Raw genomic sequence first — 21,371 nt, 5'->3', positions numbered from 1 at the left:
TTCCTAAGAACTTTCGGTTTGTGTTAATAGGCATCTGAAGTGACTAAAAAGAAGATCAGATATATTAATTCACAAATGCTAATTTAAATATTGAAGGAAATGTGAATTCACTCATAAGCTAAATGAATTAATGGGAAGTTAGCCCATCCAACTTGAATTTATTCACCATTATTTAAAGCAAACACCCAAAAACTGTTCTTATTTTATATATGACTTACAAGATTCATATATAGAATAACAAGTATTTTAAGTAAAATAAAAGCATAAAATAAAAATAAAAATAAGTCTATTTTTTTCTTTAGTAAATGAATATTAATTAAAATTAAAAATAATTAAATTAATATTAATTAAAATTAATATTCATTTAAAAGTAATATTAATTTTGGTTCTGCCAAAAATGCACAACCGAATCTAATCATAGGAGATATGAAATGTAAAATAAGGGGCATTACTACAAAAAAAGAAAGAAGAAAAGTCCTCAAAAATGTCACTTTCACACACACACGCACACACACACACGCATGCACAAAGGAAGAAGAATTATTCCAAATTAAAGAAGACCAAAGGGACCTGACAGTTCAATAAAGTGCATGATCTGGGATTTTCTTTTACTAAAGATGACATTATTGTTTAAACTGGGAAAATCTGAATCAGGTCTGTAGATTAGATAGTACTATGGTATTAATGTTAATTTCCCAATTTTGAAAATGGGAGGATATTTATGTAAGAGAATTCCTTTGTTTTCAGGAAACACACAGTTAAGTATTTAGGGACAAAGAGACATTGTGTCTACACTTATCTCAGTGGTTCAGGGAGAAAAGAAAAAGAGAAACAGAAAAAAACAAATGTATCAAAATGTCATTTGGAGAATCCTGGTGAAATGTATACAGGAATTCTTTGCAAAAGTGGTGCAACTGTTCTATGCATCCAGTATTATGTCAAAACGAAAGTTCAAGAAAAACTAATATTAAAGTAACAGTTCAAAAAAAACACCACCCTCGAACATCAAAAATCACCCACTGACCGAGAAGTACAAAAAGATGATTAAAAGCAGGAAAAATAAATCTCAGAGAGCAGAGGAGGACTGAATCAAATGGACAAGAGGAAACCTTCCCGTTCTTAGGAAAAGTCTGAAAATTAAAGAAAAGATGACTTAAAGGATATTAAGCTTTCCTCTACCTTGAACCCAAAGTCAGTTCAGATGACAGCTCTGACACCCAGAGTGTCCAATGCCCACTGCAAATGCCTGCCCCAAGGTCTCACCAAGCAAAGGAGCTGATATTCGGGATCATTACCCCCGGCCTCCCTGCCCCCTTCCACATAACCCATCTTCTGGAAAATCTCTCTTTTTTTTTTTTTTAAAGATTTTATTTATTTATTTGACAGAGACAGAGATAACAAGAGCAGGAACACAAGCAGGGAGAGTGGGAGAGGGAGAAGCAGGCTTCCCGCTGAGCAGGGAGCCCAATGTGGGACTCGATCCCAGGACCCTGGGATCATGATCTGAGCCGAAGGCAGACGCTTAACGACTGAGCCACCCAGGCGCCCTGGAAAATCTCTCTCTTGATCTAAAACCAAATGCTTCTAGGTAGAAGGCAGTTCCCACCCCTGGTATCCACATCTCAATCCCAGCCAGGATGGCACTAAGGAGTTGTGAATCACTCTTTGTAACAGGACAAAAGAGCTTATTCAGTGGGGAAACTTGTAGGAATAGCAGTTGTCTTAGCTTTCTCCTTGGTAACATAACCCATCATTCCTAAGCATTCCCTGTGGGTGGTGCTCCCAATACACAGATACCTGACTTCAAATGTACCCAGCCCTATCCTGAGACCATGACCAGGCAGACCAACCAAATATGGCTTCAACCCGGGTTACACCAGCCCTATCTATTAGCATGACCTGAGCCACCCTGCACTCTGTAACCCTGCAGATTCCCGCTCACCTTACTCTGAGGGCATGCTGCAGGACAACAGACTGCCGACCTCTCACTCCAGGGGAAATCTGCTCAGCCAAGGGGCAGAACAGAGCACTCACTACAGAAGAGAAAACAGGAATCAACAGCAGCCTGTGAAACAGAAACTAAAACAGACAAACACATTTTCTAACAGGATCAGTTATCAAAAATCAAAATTGAACGTGTAAGGAACTTGTGGTATCCCCTTCTCTAAATTCTTTAAAGTCATGGGAGAATTGTTTCACTCTGAATACTTCAAATATTCTCATGTCTGAAACCAGGAGACACACTATACAACCCTGAAGTGGTTATACGTTGAAGAATGTGAGACTAAGGTTGTGTGTGTGTTTGTGTGTGTGTGCACACGTATGTGTGAGACTGAAGCATAGAAATATATAACAATTACCTTAACCTTGTGTTAATTCAGTAAGTGTTGACTAAGCACATGATATATGCATAATGGATGCTGAGAAATGAGAAAGGAGGGGCTTTCAAAACCATGCAGACATGGAGGTTAAAATTCAAACACGAGAAGTGCTTTATTAAATACTTAGTACAACAATTTGATGAAATAAATACAATCAGCCTCATTTTTAAGGTAAGAAATCTGGTGGGGAAACTAGGCAAATGTCAGAAAGATGTTAAATGGCACAACCAGAAGTCCTAATAAAATAGAAGAGTCCCTAATACTAGTCCTTAATCTGGAAGACCCTCCCTAAGTCTGGAAGACTTATTCACTTTTTTTTTTTTTAAGATTTATTTATTTTTATTTGAGAGAGAGAAAGAAAGAGCATGAGTGGGGGTGGAGCAAGGGGAGAGGGAGAGAGAGAATCTCAAGCAGACTCACTGCTGAGTGCAGAGCTCACCGAGGGGCTGGATCACATGACCTACGACTGTGAGATCATGACCTGAGGGGAAACCAAGAGTCAGATGCTTAACCGACTGAGCCACCCAGGTGCCCCAACTGGGTAATCTTTTAAACAAACCACCCCACTTCCCAAAATCTTGGCTTCCCTACCTGTTTGATAAGTGAATTAAACCAGATGGCCCCTAAAGTTGCTTCCAGCCTTGAAAAAAAAAATCTAGAATTTCCATCCTAGGATTTAGCCCCATTGAACATATACAACAAGCCAGATCAGAATAAGGATGAAAAGAAAGCCTAAAATAAGGCCATTTCAGAAAAACTTTATATCATAGTTTACTCTTTTACACAGAAAAGGAAATGGTAACTATTCAATCAGAAAAAAAGTTACGATTATTCAAAGGAGGTACTGTAGAAAACTCAAATAAGAAGAGGATCTTTGTTCTGTTTCTCTTGTGATTATTAAGAATAGGAACATCCTCTGGTCTCCCCAGCACAGAGGCAGCTGCAACAGTTACATATGCTCTGCAAGGAGGGAAGGCCGCCCCCTACAGAGGCTGTCCCTCTCGCTCCTTTGCCTTTGGTCCCGCCCCCTAAGGAACAAAGCCAGGGTCATCAGCCCTCCATCCTTCCACCCTTCAGTTACCTTTCCTTTTTCCCAGGATTAGGTAGCTCCTGCAGGATGGGCTGAAAGAGCCATAGGCGTTTGGAGAAGCTTGTGTTCAGTCCTGGCTCCCTTCGGTAACCCAATGCCCTCCCTCTTGCTGCTTCCAGCCATCCAACTGCCCCACTGAGGTAACCCACCCTCCTTGGCCTGCTGAGCCTCCCAAATAATCCTTTGTGCTCAAATAAAAGCAGAATGGACTAGGAGAAGCCTGGTTTCTAATCAAGTCCCATCATATTTAACTTCATATGCGTCTTACTCCTCTGTGATATATACAGCACTTAACTTTGCCCCTGTCATCTCAATGGAAAAGTAAGTAAAATCAGATAGGTTTTAAATATATAAAACACCCTTTCAAATTACTAAGCAAAAGATACATCTCCCAGTAGATAAAGAAGGCGTTAAAACGACTAATCACAGAAGTAAAAATGGCCAACAAAGATGAAAAGATGCTCCTTAATAAATCAAGGAACTGAAAATAACACAACCATTAGATATTTTTCATCCAACAGATCGGTAAAACTTAAAAGAGCATATTAGCAAGGGTATGGGGAAATGGGTATTACAGATATTCCAGGCAGGAAGGTTGTCATTGCCTTTCAGACGGAATTTGGTAGTATCCAACAAAATATTAAATATGCCTGCTTTTGATCTGGCAACATCTCTTACGATACTCTCCTAGAGAAATATTCTCACATATGCCAAAAATATACATCTAAAGATGTTCAGTGCAGCACTGTTCACTTAATTGGAAGATGGTTAAATGAATTATGGAACACCTAAACTATGGGATATTAAACGGACACTAAAAAGAATTGAGCAGATCTATTTATTTCCTCTGACATGGAATATATTGTGAAACTAGAACAGTGCCTGGCATATAGGAATCACTTAGTAAATATTTGCTGAATGAATGAATGTATATACACATGTCCTAGCACTTTCATATCCTGTCTCATCTAATTCTTATGGCAACCCTACCATATGAGCCAAGCAGATATTACTGTCCCCAGCATAAGGATGAGGAAATTAAAGTTCAAGGTGGTTATGACTTACCCAAGATCATAAACCTAAGGTATTATTGGTCAGCACTCTTTCGTGGCCGACGGTCACTCTGCTTTGCAGTGAGGCCAACCTGTAAGCAAACCCCAAAGAGGAGCGCCAAGTTTATAGGCAACTGGAGGGTCACTCAGCAATTGCTTGTTGACTGGGGGACAGACTGATTCCTCTTTTACCACAAAGCCTCCCACTAGGTGAGGCTTGGCTCTCTGCACCTCTACTGGGGCCCATTGGGCATCTAACAACAGGTCTAAAAGGAGGTCACTCAACCACAGGTTGTCATGGAAACCCCATCCTCCTCCCCTCGCCCCTGGAACAGAATGGAGTGGGAAGGGAAAGAGGAAATTTGTGAAGCGCCTGCAATGAGCCTTCCTTTACAAATCACCAAGAGAAAAAAAAAAAAAAAAAAAGACACTGTGCACTGTTTAACAGAGTGCAGAACATGCCTTCATTGCTGCTTAATCTAGGTCAGTCATAGCTGCAGAGGCCGCTGAGCTCACGTGGGGCTCCCTCTGGTCATCCCTCTTACCAGCCACGTCAGACTGCGGGCGCCTGGGACCACGTGGCCACCGCGCCACGGCCGTGTGGGGGCCCTGCCTCCAACGGGCATCACCTGTTCACATGAGGACCATGCGCGTCCGACGCGTGAGGAAAAACTACTAGCTGATTTGTAAAACACAAACTCTCTCTCCCAGATGAGCTAGAGGACAGCAAACACATTCAGAAATGTCAGGCACGGTGCTCTCGCTGAAATAGTCTTCTTTCACTTTTATTCACCCTATGGTCGCCTTATCAGAAAATGCTGAAAATGGGGCTGTTTGGGCATAGTTACCTTGGAACTTTCATCTTAATTACAGACGCTCTTAGCAACCGTTGCTTAGTAACAAACACATCTGAAATAGATTTGTTGACTTATTCTGAGAAACTCTGAAAAGACCTGAGCCTGATGGGAAAACAGCAATGGCCTGGGAAAGTAAAAAATTTTTTTAACTGAGAAAGTGGTAGCAAACTTAAAGTATTCCCTGATTCCAAAGATATTACTGAATGTCTATAGTAGTTTCATCATATTTTCCTTCATAATATTATACTTATATTTTTATATTACATTATATTTCATAATACTCTATTACCAATCTATTCTTTTCAGACCCGCTTCAGGTGCAGCTGATTACCAAAGCTCTGTGAGATCAGCCTTGGACTTTTAGTCAAAGAAGGATCCCACACAGAAGAGCAATGGCTTCTGGATTTCCACAGGTCCTAAATATCCTCCATGGCATCATTTTGAGGCTGCTTCTGTTCAAGATTTCAGGAGGCGTCTGAGGTTTCTGGTGAGTTTTCAAGTCAGAAGGAAAAAGCAAGGGATGATTTCCCCCAATATTTCCAAGAGTATTTCTTTAGCACCGGTTAATAAAAACTGTGATAAAAGCGGAAATGCTAATGCATTTTAGCACTAGGTCCTACACACATCTTCCCCAAAGCAAAGCCCCAGCCTCACGTACAATCCTCATTGAGCGTATGTGTCCTCTGCCACCTGGCAAGACCTTGGCATCTGCTGGCTACTCCCACCTCAGAGGCTGGATGTCTTCCCCACCCCACTGTGCTCTCAGGGTCTCAGAAGAAGGGACCCTCACTGGCACAGGAAATCCATCCCCTTGGATCCTTCTGGCATTTTCCTCTGCCCCGGCTTCTGCTCCAGTTTCTTTTCTTCCTATTTTTGAAAAACCTCTCAGAAGAGGAGTCTCTCTCACTGGTGTTCCTTTCTCACCTCCCACTCAGTCCTCAACCCACAGCAATCCGACCTGACCTCATGCTCTGCTTTTCCAGTCGCCATTTCTGTTGTTTCTAGAAAGATGTTGATGAAGAGTGGTATAATTTTCAGAAATTTATTTTTCTGATACACGTCTGTCTCTGTATTTGCAAAAATGCTCCCAGACAGTAAACTATTGGTTCTACCACCACACTCCTCCCAGAGCCCAGCCTCATTTAGCTCTGGCGTGGACTACGACACTAGCCTCAGAACCTACGAGTCTCCTGATATACTTGAAGACTTCCCACACTGCCAAAATTTTCTTCCTAAACACTTCCTAATCTGACAATCTCTCGCCTCTGCTCAAAAACCTTCCTGGCACTCCATACCCTCAGGCAGCCTTCCTTCCCCATTCTTCCTACTGTTTAAGTCTACCCCACCCTAACCCATCTGCCCAGGGAGTCCTTCTAAATTTGCCACGGTCCAAGCCTACATCCCTGTGGTGAAAAGAATGAGCCGCCACGGAAGGAGGGAGGAGAGCATCCCCTCAGCAGGCCCCCTCCCCAGACATTCTATCTGGTTTGCCCAGCACATCTCAGGGGACTTCAAAAGTCCACTCCACTCATTTACGATGGCTGCCCGGCCCCCCGAGTCATTTGAATATGAGGCCATAGGCCTAAATCTTTGTACCAGCCTTCCTATGGCCGCCCAAACTCAACTCATATACGGACTCCTTCACTGAACAAATATTTATCAGTGTGTCACACACTGTATGTAGGCAGAGATGACACCATCATAAAAAAAATAATAAGGAAACTCTCCCTTCTCTCATGGAGTTCACAGAATAAGGAATTATTCAGATAAGTATACCATAAGTGCACAGTGTCTTTTTTTTTTTCTCTTGGTGAAGAAGAAGAAGAACTACATAAGGCTTCTAAGAGTTGACAGTAGAAAGAACGAGCCAAGTCAGGGAAGGCATCCCTGTTGAGAGCTGAGGGCTAAGCGAGGAAAAGTCATCAAGGAGCTGAAGTTTCATGGTGGGAGGTAGGGGAGAGGAAGGCGGTGCTCCAGGAAGAGGAGCGACATGTTCAAAAGTCCTGTTCCTTCTCAAATTCCTTCTCCAGTGTGCTCGCCATTAGGGAGCCTCCCTACTAGGTTATGTTTTCTTTTGTAGCATATCATTATTGACTTCTAAACTAAACAAAGACTCCCATTACAAAATCAGAGCAATCATTGTTTTTGAAAGACTGAGGCTGTGATGTTAACAAAAAAAAAAAAAAAAAAACACAAACACCAGAGCTTAGGTTTTAAAACATATTTACAAAAATATTGTTCTCTATTTCAACACCCTCATTTATTCGCAGCGTGTACTTTTTTTAAACTAAGGATTTATATCAGGGTATTGGAAGCATTCACTTCTCAACAACTTTGTGACAAATTCCACTCAGAACAGCTGCTACCATAAAATCTAATCTGCTACTTCCCCCAAAAAGTCACTTCAATGTAAAATAACTTTGCCTTCCTGCTAATATTTCACAACTAATTAAAACTGCGAAAGGATGGGCTGAGTCCCCCCAGACTGACTCCATCCACAAACCTGCACAACTACAGAATGTGGGGGCGGGGGGGGAGGAAACACTAAGTCATGAACACTGGAGAACATACAACATGTCTCCAAACATTTGCACTGCCAAGAAGCGAAACTAGCAAGGATATTTGGCAATATAAAAGTGAGATGTGAACACTTCAGAACAATTATCTGTGTAAATCTATTTCTGTATTTCAGACGTCCAAAAGACGGAGTCATTATCTGCTCCTAATTCACCTTTGTAGTAGCTACTGTTTGTACACCTTTTGTGCAAAAATCACAACCAAAGCCAAAAGACTGGCTAACTACCTTATGGCATTTATTATTAGCCCACAAAATGAAAACTTTCTTCAAATGTTTTCCTAGGTGCCTTAATTGTACAGGAAAATTAACAGGGAGTGGAACGGGGCCAACCTCTAGCTGCAGAACAAGGTTCTGTTGTCAAAACTCATTCACGCCAAGGTGGTGCTCTACGTTCAAAAGAGGTGACGGGAATGTTTCTTCAGCCAAGCCAAGAAAAATTAACGACCACCACTCAGAAATATACAGTCTGTTAGGGCAATGCCCTCAGTCCTGATCATCACAGAGGGGCAGGAAGGAGAGGATGGAATGAGGGAGGGCATGAGAAAGAAGGCGGCTGTCTGTCGGGAAATCCACAGGACTCGGTCGTTCTACAGGATTTTTTCCAAGTTCCCTCTAAAGCAATCAAGGCGTAAATGACATCCAGGAAGTAAAACCACGTGCACAATGTGTCCACCCTGCTTAAGTCAAAAGTGGTACCGAGTCACTGATGATGGCGAAATGGCCCTGCACTGCCCCCTTTCCTCAGACCCGGGATGAAACTCCCTCGAGGACAGGGCCTCACGATTACTCGGGCTGCATTCTTATGACAAAATATAGTCTTGTTTTACACGAAAGGTGATAGCAGTACACCCTCCCCGTGACTGTCCCTTTGGCACACGCGTGCACGCGCACACACACAGAAAGCTTTTTTTTGGCCTACTAGTAGGTAAACTCTTTTCACAGCAGCCAGAGTAATCCTGTTAAAAACAAGTCACATGCCAGGCGCCTGGGTGGCTCAGTTGGTTAAGCGACTGCCTTCGGCTCAGGTCATGATCCTAGAGTCCCGGGATCGAGTCCCACGTCGGGCTCCCTGCTCGGCAGGGAGTCTGCCTCTCTCTCTGACCCTCCCCCCTCTCATGCTCTCTATCTCATTCTCTCTCTCAAATAAATAAATAAAATCTTTAAAAAAATAAAAAAATAAAAAATAATAATAAAAAAAAGTCACATGCCATGTCACTCCTGTGCTCAACACCCCCCCGGCAGCGCCCTCTCACTCACAGCTACCCCAACTCCACAGTTGCTATAATGGTCTACAAGGCCCTTCACAGCCCCCATCTCCACTGCCTCCTCCCCCCCACCCTCTGCGGCCCCCCCCCCCCCCCCGCCCAGCTGGCTGCCCTCCAGCTCATCTACCACTCTCCTCTGCCCACACTCCCCACCGGCTCCCTGACTGGCCTGCCTCTCCTACATCCCCAGGTTCTCTGTGTGTCCTTCCTATTGCCTTGGTCTGGGTCTCCACAGAGCTCACTCCCTCACCTCCCCCAGGTTTTGTTCAAATATAAGAACTCCATTTCCCTTACCAGCTTTTTCTAAGTTGCAAGGCACCCTCCAACCCCCGCCTGACCCAAGGACACTCTATCTCCCTTCCTTGCTTGATTTTTCACTAGAGTATTTATCACTTTCCAATATATTACTTAGGGTTCTGTTGTGTATATTGTCTGCTTCTTCCCTCTAAAATGGAAACTCCATGAGGGCAGGGATTTTTGTCTGCTTTGTTCACTGCTGTATTCCCAAATATTTAGGACACTGTCTGATCTAGTAGATGTTCAATCAATATTAATGAATGAATGAATTCCACCATTCAGTGAATAAAAGAAGAAGGGACTGAAATTCTACTATTCAAGGAAGGGGACAGTAAAGTGAGCCCTACTGGGCTTGAGAAGAATGCGGGCAGAGTCAAGCCCAATTTTACTCCCAACCACTTAGCTTCCAAGGAGCCTGGGATCACAAGATAGTGCAATCCAGGATGGACCTTCCTTCATGTTCTCCATCTGGCCATCCCCTTGTCCCCAGTACTAAGCTTCTGGTTATAAACTAAGCTTCTGGTTATGACTCCAGTGTCATACTGAAAATTCAAAAAAATCCACTAATCCTATGAACTCCCTTGGCACCCAATGAGCATTGACTGACCTACTTCCATTCCCCAAACCACACAATGCCCCCAGGCTACACCTCACAACATAGGCTACAAGGACAGAGGGATCCACAGTCAACAAACATCCACCATTAATCCAGAACAGAAAAAGCCAAAAAAGAAAGAAAAAAAAAAAAAACATATCATTCTATCTAAACACTTAACTAGCCTAGCCAAGTGTGGATCAGGTAACATACTTGTTTCCAGGCGTAAATTCTGCTCTGAACTCATGAACCTCAGAACAGTAATTTAACTTCCTGTTTGGAGAAAATATAAAGATAGATGCATCAAGTTCTAGTCCAGCATGCCAATAACCACAAATCTTTTCCTATGTATTCTGCTAAAGTAAAACAAGACTTTGGGAGGGGAAAAAAAAACCCTGTATCCATTTCCTTGTTTGTAGCAATATGAATACTAGAATAACCAGCGGAAAAGCAACACCACCCTATGTACTTAGAACCAAAGTCTGGGTCTCCCTGGTTTCAACCTCTCTTTCCAGCCTTTGTGGATTTTCTGTAGCCTCGAATCCCAGATCTCCAGTCTGCTAGTCCCAAATTGTTTACCCCACACCATGCATCTTCTTGCTCAGAAATGTGCAGTGACAATGGGTCAGGCACTTCGCATGCACTATCTCATGTGACCCTCTCAACAACTTCAGGGGGCATCCTCATTTTACAGATTAGGAAACTAAGGTTGGAGACACGTAGTGATTTTCCAAGTGGAGTCCAGAGCTCCAACTGAAATGTCTAACTTCAAAGCTTGGGCTCCTAATGACTACACAATACAGCAAGGTTACAGAGGCTAATGTATTACCAATTAACTTCTTGAAATAAGTATACACAGAAATAAAATGTCTTTACAGCATAAAAGTAAAATGCAGGGCTGCATTTGTATCTGTTAAATGATGCATAATGTAATAAGGCCACATAAAATGGAGCAGGCAAAATAGGAAATTCATAATGAGCCTACACATGAATATATGTTTTTTGGAAATGCTTCACCTTCTTCAGAGTTTTTGAGAAATGTTTACTAAACATTGATTTAATGATGAAGAGAACAATTCCCCAGTTCAGAAGGCCTTACATTAATACTACACAAAAAATAAATATTCTTTAAAGCAAGCACTAAAGTCAAATTTAGAAAGTGAGTCCTAATATAAATGAGCTATAACACTAAATTTTCCCCTCTGTCTTCTGCACTCATGGGCTTCCACAGCACCTGTGTGTTTAGAGACTCACAATATAAAAGAATATGAAAGAAAAAAGCACAACTCTCAACATTATTTGAAATGTTAAAGAGACAATGTATGTTCATCTTCCTCAACAACATCATACGACAAATCTTCACAGCTAAGAGTCTCTTTAATAGGTTCACCATAAGGAATTTTGAAAATGCATTCCAACTTGAAAAATATACACAAGAACTTCTGAAATCTTGAGGACTGTGCCTGTAAAACTTTAACTGTTTGGCTTTAAAATTCACACCCAAAACCCAGGTAATCACTGCATTGCTCAAGCTCAAACAATGGCTACCTCTGAAAAGTGGGCAGCAGGCTGCCCAGTTCTGGAAAGGAGAAAACAGACTGAGCGCACCTTGGAAAGGCAGCATTGGGGCCCCTTACTGCTCCCACATAGAGGGCTGTGCCCTGCTCTTTATAAACACTCATTTTCTCTTCTTCTCATACTCAGTGCCCATGCAGAGATTAAGCCCCACGGCATGATGAGGACAGAGGTGGAGTGGGCCCAGCCACCAGCCTTTGCTGTCTCTCAAAAGCCAGACAGGTAACTGCACTACAGTTTCATGCAGAAATCCCAGAAATTCTATTTGAGGACAAAGGTTTTTAGAGAGGTTAAGAATGTCCATCATACCACAAGGCTGAATTTCCAGCCACTCAAGTGGTAAAAACAGAAAGGACCAGTAGAAACTATAGGAAAAAAAAATAATCTAGAGTCATTCATTTATTTGAGGGGCTGGGTAGGAGTGAGGGTTATCATAGTATAACTGAGGAGAAGTAGTTTTGTCCTTTTTTTAAGGTCCAAAGAGATCTCCATCTGGCATCCTGTCAATAGCATTATAAGCACCATGCAAAAAGCAATCATGTATAAGTGAACAAAGTGTTATCACAAAATTAATTCAAGACAGAAACATCATAGTACTTGGAGGCATTCAAAGTTAAGATCTGATTATAAGGAGGAAAAAGGAGGCATATGTTCGGGATCTGTTTTCAAAGTCAGGGGCAGGAGCACAAGGGTGGAGGAGAAATACAATTTTTCAAAGTATGCGTGAACCCAATGGGTGGGTAAGATTTCTATCTGGTATTAAAGTTCACCTGAGAGAATAGGCTAACCGGAGAATGTGTCCACTGAAAACAAACCAGGACCAACACAAGCCTTATCACAGGATCCACCTGCACCGTTAGCACGTACCATTTCTTTCAGCAGCCTAACACTTCCATATAAATGCCAATGCCGCAGAAGTAAGTCTACCCAACTAACTCTTAAGACACAGATAAAATTCTTCCTTACTTCATAAAATAATAAAAGAAAGTAAAGCCATCTGAGTAAGTTTCATGATAAAATTAATAATTAAATTCTGAAATTGAAATATAAATCCTAAATCGTGGGAATATTGCGATTATAAATCTCCACATCAGAATCTTTCAATTGTGTAAAGCCTAAGTCACAGTCATGAGATATTTTCCCCCTTTTTTAAAATAAAGCGATAAGAACTGTGTCATTTTCTATGACGTTTTAAACTATATTTCTTCTGGCCTTTTCCATTTGAAACAAATTCATTTCCCTATAAATATTTTAATGCCATTCTCCTATGAGCAGGAACAATCAATCCATCAGAGAACAATTCCATAATCGTTTCAGAAACTTACAATGCATATAATGTCACAAAGTAAAGGTCCTGGATGGAAGAGATCATTATTAAACCTCGAAAATAATAGTGAGGTCTTGAAAACATACTCATCAAATGAAGAAACAGACCCACATAATTCAAATGCAGATTAAACGAAGTGCCTGCAGGGGAGGAGGAAAGAGAATACACTCACTATAAGTTTCATTTATGAAAATTAACTGTATTGAATGCCTTTTTAAAAATTCAAAGTTCACAGTGTGTATGTCTCCCTTCTTCTACACCATCGGGAAAATAAGGCTAATTTTGCTTTGCTTGACTTTGGTAGTGAACCTGTTATGGGTTGGTTGAATTGTGCCCCTCCCCTGCCCCACTCCTAAAAAAAGATATGGTGAAGGCCTGACCCCCCCCTCCACCATACCTCAGAATGTGACCTTATGTGGAAGTAGAATCAGGTTAAAACAAGGTCATGAGGGTGAGCTCTCGTCTGGTATAATTGCCGTCCTTACAAAAAGGGGTAATTCAGACATAGAGGACACACAGAAGGAAAATGATGTGAAAAGACACAGGAAGAAGGTAGCCATCTACAAGCCAAGGAGAGAGGCCTGAAACAGACCCATCCTCACAGCCCCCAGAAGAAACCAATCCACAGACACCTTAATTTCAGACCTCTAGCCCCCAGAACTGTGAGATAATACATTTCTTTCTGTTAGGTAAGCCACCCAGTTCGTGGTGCTGTGCACAGCAGGCCGGGCAAACTAACACAGAAGCTATGAGGACTTTTTATTTTGATCTCCTCACAAACCATCTCTGTACTTACCACAGGAAAATTTTGCCAGGAATTAATGTCAGATTTATTAGGCTGCAATTTTTACAATCTGTCTCTTCTTCCACTTTCTAAAACTTGGGATATTTTCCCATCTCCAAAACTCTCAGAGCTCTCTTTTACAGATTATTTCTCAAAGAGAATGGGAAATAATGAATATAACTAATACTTACATGGTATCAATTCTGAGTCAGGTATTTACATGGATTATCTTGTTTATTCCTTATAGTCACCAGAAAAGGTACGTACTATTGCTATCAGCAACAGAGCACAGCCTCCTCCTTTTGCAGACGGAATAGATGACAAAGCATCACCAGTTTACAGACAGGGGAACTGAGGCACAATGAGGTGAAGTAAGTAACCTCGAGGAGCCCCAGAGCCTGTTCCCTTAATCCCCCACCACATCCTCTCTTGTGGTTCAGGGCCACGGTTCACCAGCTTCTGTTCCAGGGGATCCTCAGGTCCCTGAGGTGCCATTCATCTGGATCTAGAGATTTGAACATTTCTTAGCTTCGCATTGAATGGCCTGGTGTCTTCATACTATTGGCTCTCCTAATATTTAATTTCTTATTGATGTTTGTGAAACTTTCCTAGCTTTAAATAGCTTCTTCTCAGTTGAAAGGATAAAAGCTAACTAGGAACCGAATAACTTTACTTCCTTGTCATCTTTTATTATCACTCCGTCTTTCCCAAGCCATAGTTCATCTTTTTTCTTGGAATCTAAGTGTGTTTAAAACTTGTCTTTAGGGGTGCCTGGTGGTTCAGTCAGTTAAGCATCTGCTTCAGTCCAGGTCATGATCCCGAAGTGCCAGGATTGAGCCCCACATCAGGCTCCCCCCTCAATGGGGAGTCTGCTTCTCCCTCTGCCCCTCCCCCTGCTCATTCTCTCTCTTTTTTTTCCTAATAAATAAATTAAATCTTAAAAAAAAAAAAAAACTTGTCTTTAGAGTTTTTCACAAGCCATTGAGCACATTGGCCATTAGCATTTTTTTTAAGATTTATTTATCTTAGAGAGAGAGTGTGCATGAACGGGAGAGGCAGAGGGAGAGGGAGAGGATCTTAACTTAAGCAGGCTTCACTCCCAGCATGGAGCCCAATGAGGGGCTCGATCTCATAACCCTGAGATCACAACCTGAACAGAAACCAAGAGTCAGACGCTTAACTGACTGAGCCACCCAGGAACCCCAGCCATTAGCTTTCTTGACCCCCTTCTTATTTTGTATGCATTCTGGAATGCTCAGTTTTCCATCTTTTAAAAGGTGTGTTGTAGTAATCAGAGCTCAGAAAGCCCCCAGGAGATGCCCTACATGGCTTTTGGTTTTGGGGTTGGGTTCCTGTTTTAAGAAACATTCCCCTTTCCTCACTCACAGAAATAACACATTTTCAATCAGAACTTTATTTCTCAAAGTCTTCTGCCGCACTGAGCCACCTTTCTTTTCCTTCCTTCTTTCCTTTCCTCCGTAAATCATATAAAGGCCAACAGCGAGCCAAGGACCGTTGTGGTCAGCAGGTACATTGGCTCCTGCCTCACAGAGTTTCTCACGAGCTAGGGCTCCCTGCACACACTCGGCCCCTCTTGCTCCTCACACAGGGTCACCAGGCTTTCCTAAAGTCGGCCATGTGGTGTGACCAGCAACTCCTCCCTTCACTCCAAGGCAACAGAGACCACCCATTCCAAAGTCCTCACAACTGCTACATCACCAACCAGTCCTTCCTTATTTTCCACATCAAGTCCAAAGCAGCTTGAAAACAGTGAAACTGTAAACAAAAGCAAAGAAAAAAAAAAAAATCAACCGATACTCTCTTTTCAACTTTCAGCAGCTGTCTCATGAAAGCCTCCCTTCCCCACTGTATCTGCCTCTGTGCCAAAGTGTAAACATGTGCAGAAAGCTTCGGTTGTATCCTCCCATCTGCCCGCAGAGGTGCCACTTCCTTTTCTCCTTCATTTCATCTCACCCCCATGTTCTCCATCATTTTTCCATCTTCAAGATTCTTTCTTTCTATACATGGATCCACCTATTAGACATGTTTCTTTTTTAGCAGAGCAAGCCTCCCCGCTGCCAGAATTTCATTATCAGCCTCTCCCCACACACACACTGCTGACATCGCTGGATCTCATGAACCTCCCTTCGTGTCTCTGCGTTGGCACGGATGGGTGAGGTCATGGGCACTCCTCTGTCGGTCCCTTCCAAGGATGACTTGATCCTTCCCCCATTCATGTACTTCTTTTGTGTTTCCACCTGTTTTTCTCCTGCTAGGGAATTAATTTTTAAATCCCAAGTAGCAATCTCTCCTGACCTACCAGAGAAGGATGCCCATTAGGAGGCTTTCTGTCAAATGAAGGTCTGCTCCCATTCACAATAAATGTGCTTTTAAAGCCAACCCACATGTGTTTATTCAGTGTCTGTTATACACCCATCACTGTATAAAGAAAAACCAATATGCTTTTCTTTCAACATCTGTCAAACTGCCATTACACAGGACACTTCTTGGGCAACAGCTCCCATAAACAAATTACAGATGCTTTCACTGACCACTCACCCCTCAGGTACATAGGACACAAGAGATGCACAAATAAACCAGCTTCCTGACTCCTGGCCAATTAAACCTGGCATTACATAACTGCCATTTAAAAAAAAAAAAACACAGAGGCAAACCCTCTAAACAGGATTTTCCTTCTTTAGCAGCCTCTGAGGAAGAACTGTACTAATATGGTGTTTCTATTCCTGACAGGAATAACCCTTAATTATTATGTGCGTTAAGCATTTAGAAATTTTTAAATAGAATTTCACTTAATGTTAAGAAAATCAGAGAACTACATCAGTGGCAACAGAAAAGACTTTAAACAGAGAGAAAGAGAGAGAAAGAGAGCTGGCATGGGGTAGAAGGACGGGGGAAGAAGCCCAGATCTTGATGAGTTGCATTTGAAGTTCTGGAAATCTTAGAGAAAGGACAGAGCACTGACGAAAGTCACCAAAGAAAACTAAATTCTTCCATAAGGGAAGGTAAAAACGTCATTTATAAAAAAAAAAAAAAAAAAAAAAAAAACGTCATTTATCAGGGATTAAAGCATTCATCCCTGATTACATTTTGTCTCAGCAAGTAAGTCATACTTATTTCCAGGAAAAAAAAAAAAAATATGGATATGCAAATGAATAGGCACATGGTCTAAACACAGGGTCCACTTCCAAGACTTTGAAAAACATAGTTGTCACAACATGATTCTTACAAAGTACCTCTGTAGACATTATTCCTGTCATCTTTTGTTCAGTTGCGTGTCAGTGACCAATAATCTAGCAATAAATTTCAATATTTCACCTAAACTCTCTAGTGGTATCTGCTGTTCATGTATATTATCAGTCCAAGCATGGCTAGCTCCAGCTGGGATCACCATGGGGATCCTCGTGGCAAGAAGTCTATCCCCTCTTGTTGAGTCAGGTCTGTTGGCGAGGGATGCCTGTGGTTGCGCTGTATTGCTCAGCCAGCCAGAGGGCCTCACCGCCTTCCCAACAAAGCTAGCTGGGCAACGTGCTCTACCGAAGGACATTTACTGAGCACACAGTCGGTGCTGAAGTATACTAAGGCAACTGGGACGATCCTGCTCTCCAAAATGTAATCTTGTTATTGGGAAGCCTTGCTTATTGATGAAAACCAAATCTAGAGAGCCATATCAGGAGTCCTTCCTACCGGCCTCCTTTATGCAGTCAGCAAACAGTTTACAAATCTTACCCAACTTCTATTGATTGACTAAATAGATATGTGGGTTTTAGATCATCATTCTTGTCATAATGGGACAGGAAGGTTCATGATGTAAGAGAGCAACACTGTGTCAACCGTTCAAACAGCATATCTGATCAGGATACTGAGAAGCACACCTGTTGTTGTATAATAAAGATTTTGACCAGCATTTGTCCCCCGCCCCCCCCACCCCCCCCGCTTCCTGGGACATACTCTAAATAGTTGGAATTTCCCAAGTGATTGGAAATATCTTTGTTATTCATTAGTCCCCTGATCCATTAGTGAGTTAGGCTAAGAAGTTGGCTTAGGATGGGACTGGCCACTTCAGAAATCATGTGATTAGAGGGTTGGGGCTTTGAGTCGGGCAATATCAATGGGCCTCCTCCAGGGAGGGGAGGGGGGATAGAGATTGAATAATCACACATGGCCAATAAATCATCAGGTCTGTGTAATGAAACCTCAGTAAAAACGCTGGACACCAAAGCTCAGTGGAGATTCTTAAATGGTGAACACATCAATGTGTCCACCAGGAGACACATCCTGATTGCACAGGGCAAGGGCAAGAAAACTCCATGTCTAGGACCCTCCCTCACCTCGCCCAATGTGTATGCTCATTTGGCCGGTCCAGATTTGTATCCTTTATGATAAAACAATAATCTTAAGTACAGCACTTTTCTGAGTTCTTTGAGTCATTCTAGCTAACTGTAGGAGCCCCCAAATTTGTAGCCAGTTGGCCAGAAGCATGGGTGGCCTGGGGACTTCTAAGCTTGCAGCTGCTATCTGTCTTGTTGGGGACCACACCCTTAACTCGTGGAGCTGACACTAATTCTGGGTGGTTACTGGCAGAACTACACTGCAGCATTACAACACCCGTTCTCAATTCCTTAAACACATGCCAGAAATAATACCTTTAAGAAGTCAAGCTCTTGCAGCTGACGTGACCTCCCCAACCCCCAATCCACCTCCAACCCAAGCTGTGAACTTCCGTGGTCCACTCTCAGCAGGAAACGGCCTCCAATGGGGAGACAGATACAACTTTAGTACAAGGCAGGCCTTTTGATAAGTGATATAATTGAGGTATAAAAACTACAATGAGGGGCACATGGATACCTCATTCGGCTGAGGGTCTGACTCTTGATTTTGGTTCAGGTCATGATCTCAGGGTTGTGAGATCAAGCCCCGTGTGGGGCTCCGCACTCAGCAAAAAGTTGGCTTGAGATTCTCTCACTCTCCCTCTCCTTCCCCCTCAGCCCCTCCCCCCAAATAACAAATAAATAAATAAAATCTTTTTTTTTATTACAATGAACACACAAAGAGAGTCCAGTGATTGAGAGGTTCACAATGGCTTCACAAAGGCTGTCAAGGCTGTGTACCTTAAAGATGACAGTAACTTTAAAAGAGGGGAGGGCAGGAAGGCATAAAAACAGCGTGAGTAAAGGGTCAGATCATGTGTCAAGTTTCATAACAATGAAAATCATATCTTTTATTAACTCCTTACTGCGTGCCTGAAACTGTGCTCAACTTATTATTTTGATATTCCAATGACATCTTAATCCTAGTCTATTACTATACCCATTTTACAGATGAGGACACTGAGACTTCGCTGAAGACACTTGATGAAGGCATCAGGCAAGCAGCCCAGTGTGACTGGAGAGGAGGAGGGCAGGGGAAGGTAGGTGGTGAAAAGCCCCCAATCTTGTCTTCGGTAGGCAGTGGGGAACCATCAGAGGTGTCTGTGTAAGGAAGTAAAGTCACCAGAGCCATGGTTTCAAAAGTTAAGTATGGTGGCAGGAAAAGCCTTCAAAAAGAGAAAGACTGGAACAGGGAGACCAGTTAGGTGACAGTGGTCAGATCACTGGCCAAATATGACAAGAGAGCCCAAGCACGGGCAAGAACAGAGGGAATGAATACAGGGATGGGATGAGGGGGAGGGAGGTGTGGAAGATGACAGAGATGCTTAAGGCTCCAGCGAATAGGTGGATGGTTGCAGGAGTAGCCAGGAGAGGATGACACAGACATCCGAACATACTATCAAAAATAAGTCTGTGCATCCGACATGTCTTTGTATACTGATGTGTGAGCTTACTACACTGTTCTTGAGTGTAGTTGGACATTGCCTGAGTTGGTCAAGTTCACGTTCTTGATCAATTAATGGGTAATGAAGTCACATTGAAAGCCCAAATTCAATACTGGTGGGCAACCATCTAAGTCCACATCCCAGATCTCTGGCCCTCGGCTCTCCCCAAGCTCTCTGCGGTTGACTTGCACCTGCCTTTGATGGATAATGAGCATCAGGGGAATCAAATCAAAGATTTTTGTCTAAATGGCTTTTTAGACTGCTGAGCTGAAGCAGAAGTATAGCAGACCACCAGTCTACCTATCGATCTGATGCTATTCAAAAATACACACATCGAGCCAGTTTTCTTCTAGCTCCTCCTAGGATTCAACGGGAATGAGTCAACAGAGTGTGGAAAAGTAAACAGAAGTTGAACACAAAGTAACTCCCTCAAGGACGCCACAAAGAAAAATGCACAGATGACTATCGATAAAATTAATAATGGGTTTCCAGTGCTGGAATAAACAGTCCTTGCCATTCAAACCTGGTCCTTCTCACAACTTCCTGTTTTCTGGTTCTGCCCATGCCCCCGTATCTGGGTTCGACAAGAAAAGCTGCAGATTGTTTTATTCACTAGCAGAACTTCAGAATCAATATTAATGCTTTTATTAAGCCTGTGAAATGTTCTGGGCACTCAGCTCATAAATATTACTCTAGATCCCACTTCTCACACTGCTAAAAGCCTAGGGCTTCCTAGTAACACTAACTACAGGAGAACAGAAACAGAAAGGAAAAGAAATTCAGCTTTCCGTTCCTCGCGAGGGGGAGCGTGAAGGGGTGTCGGGCTCTGGAGAAGGAGGGTGTCTTCTGGGGGTACATCTGCTTCTCTCTCACTCCTCACATCCCCAGGAACCACTCTTCCTTTGTAAAGCACTCCTCTGCAAACGCTTAAAGAAGACATACCGAAATGCACCCTTACACAGGCCCCTGACACATAATCAATATCCGTTTAAGCACACACAACTATATCTTGCATTAACCTTGCATTTCACCGTGATATAGGAGATATTTGCTGTGCTTCCAAATCTCCAAATCTTTTCTTATCTGACATCATTCCATAATAAATACATCATCGGAAAGAGACTACACATTGAAGGCGCCTTTCACAAATACTCTTTTTTAAAGATTTATTTATTTCAGAGAGAGAGAGTGGGTGAGGGGCGGTGCAGAGGGAGAGGGAGAGAGAATCTTAAGCGACTCTCTCGGAGCCCAACCCGGGGCTCAATCTCACAACCCTGAGATCATGACCTGAGCCAAAACCAAGAGGTGGACGCTTAACCGACTGCACCACCCAGGCGCCCCTTTCTCAAATACTTTTAAATGTGACACAACTCAGTACCTAATGTGAGATATGGTCTTCTAGAATGATTTCAAAAGATACTAAAATTCATGAGATACCATCAGTGGTTCAGTAAGGTAACTGAGAATCCGATTAGTTTGAATAAACACTGGAACCTTTTTGTTGGTTCAAATAAAATGTCTCCATCCCTCACTTTCAATCATCCAATTTTAACAAAAATACAACAAAAAACAAAAACCCCTATCATCCTCCCACATCAAGTCTATGTCAAGGAGCAAGAGGTTGAATTTTTTTCTATGTAGTATGTCACTAAAAAGTCAGGCATATTATAATTGATGCTAACTAGAACTCCCACAAACCACAATATCCTTCCATAGAAACTGTTACTTTTAACAATG

General features: G+C 42.4%; 1 protein-coding gene and 1 long non-coding RNA gene across 3 annotated transcripts in view; one reads left to right on the top strand and one right to left on the bottom strand.

Moving 5' to 3' along the window:
- The window catches only part of NEBL (nebulette), a 347,130-nt gene that overhangs the window by 316,783 nt on the left and 8,976 nt on the right, over positions 1-21,371 (bottom strand). The window lies entirely within an intron of this gene.
- LOC135364496 (uncharacterized) lies at positions 5,757-20,022 on the top strand. The gene is made up of 3 exons (XR_010411689.1): positions 5,757-5,867; positions 19,141-19,229; positions 19,893-20,022. It is a non-coding gene; the product is annotated as an uncharacterized LOC135364496 (long non-coding RNA).

Source organism: Mirounga angustirostris, unplaced genomic scaffold, assembly GCF_029215605.1.
Source record: "Mirounga angustirostris isolate CCGP_5_RB_7025 unplaced genomic scaffold, mMirAng1.0.hap1 SCAF_5, whole genome shotgun sequence".
NCBI classification, from domain to species: domain Eukaryota; kingdom Metazoa; phylum Chordata; class Mammalia; order Carnivora; family Phocidae; genus Mirounga; species Mirounga angustirostris.
Note: the sequence above shows the minus strand (reverse complement) of the source record. Positions and strands in the feature narration are given on the sequence as shown.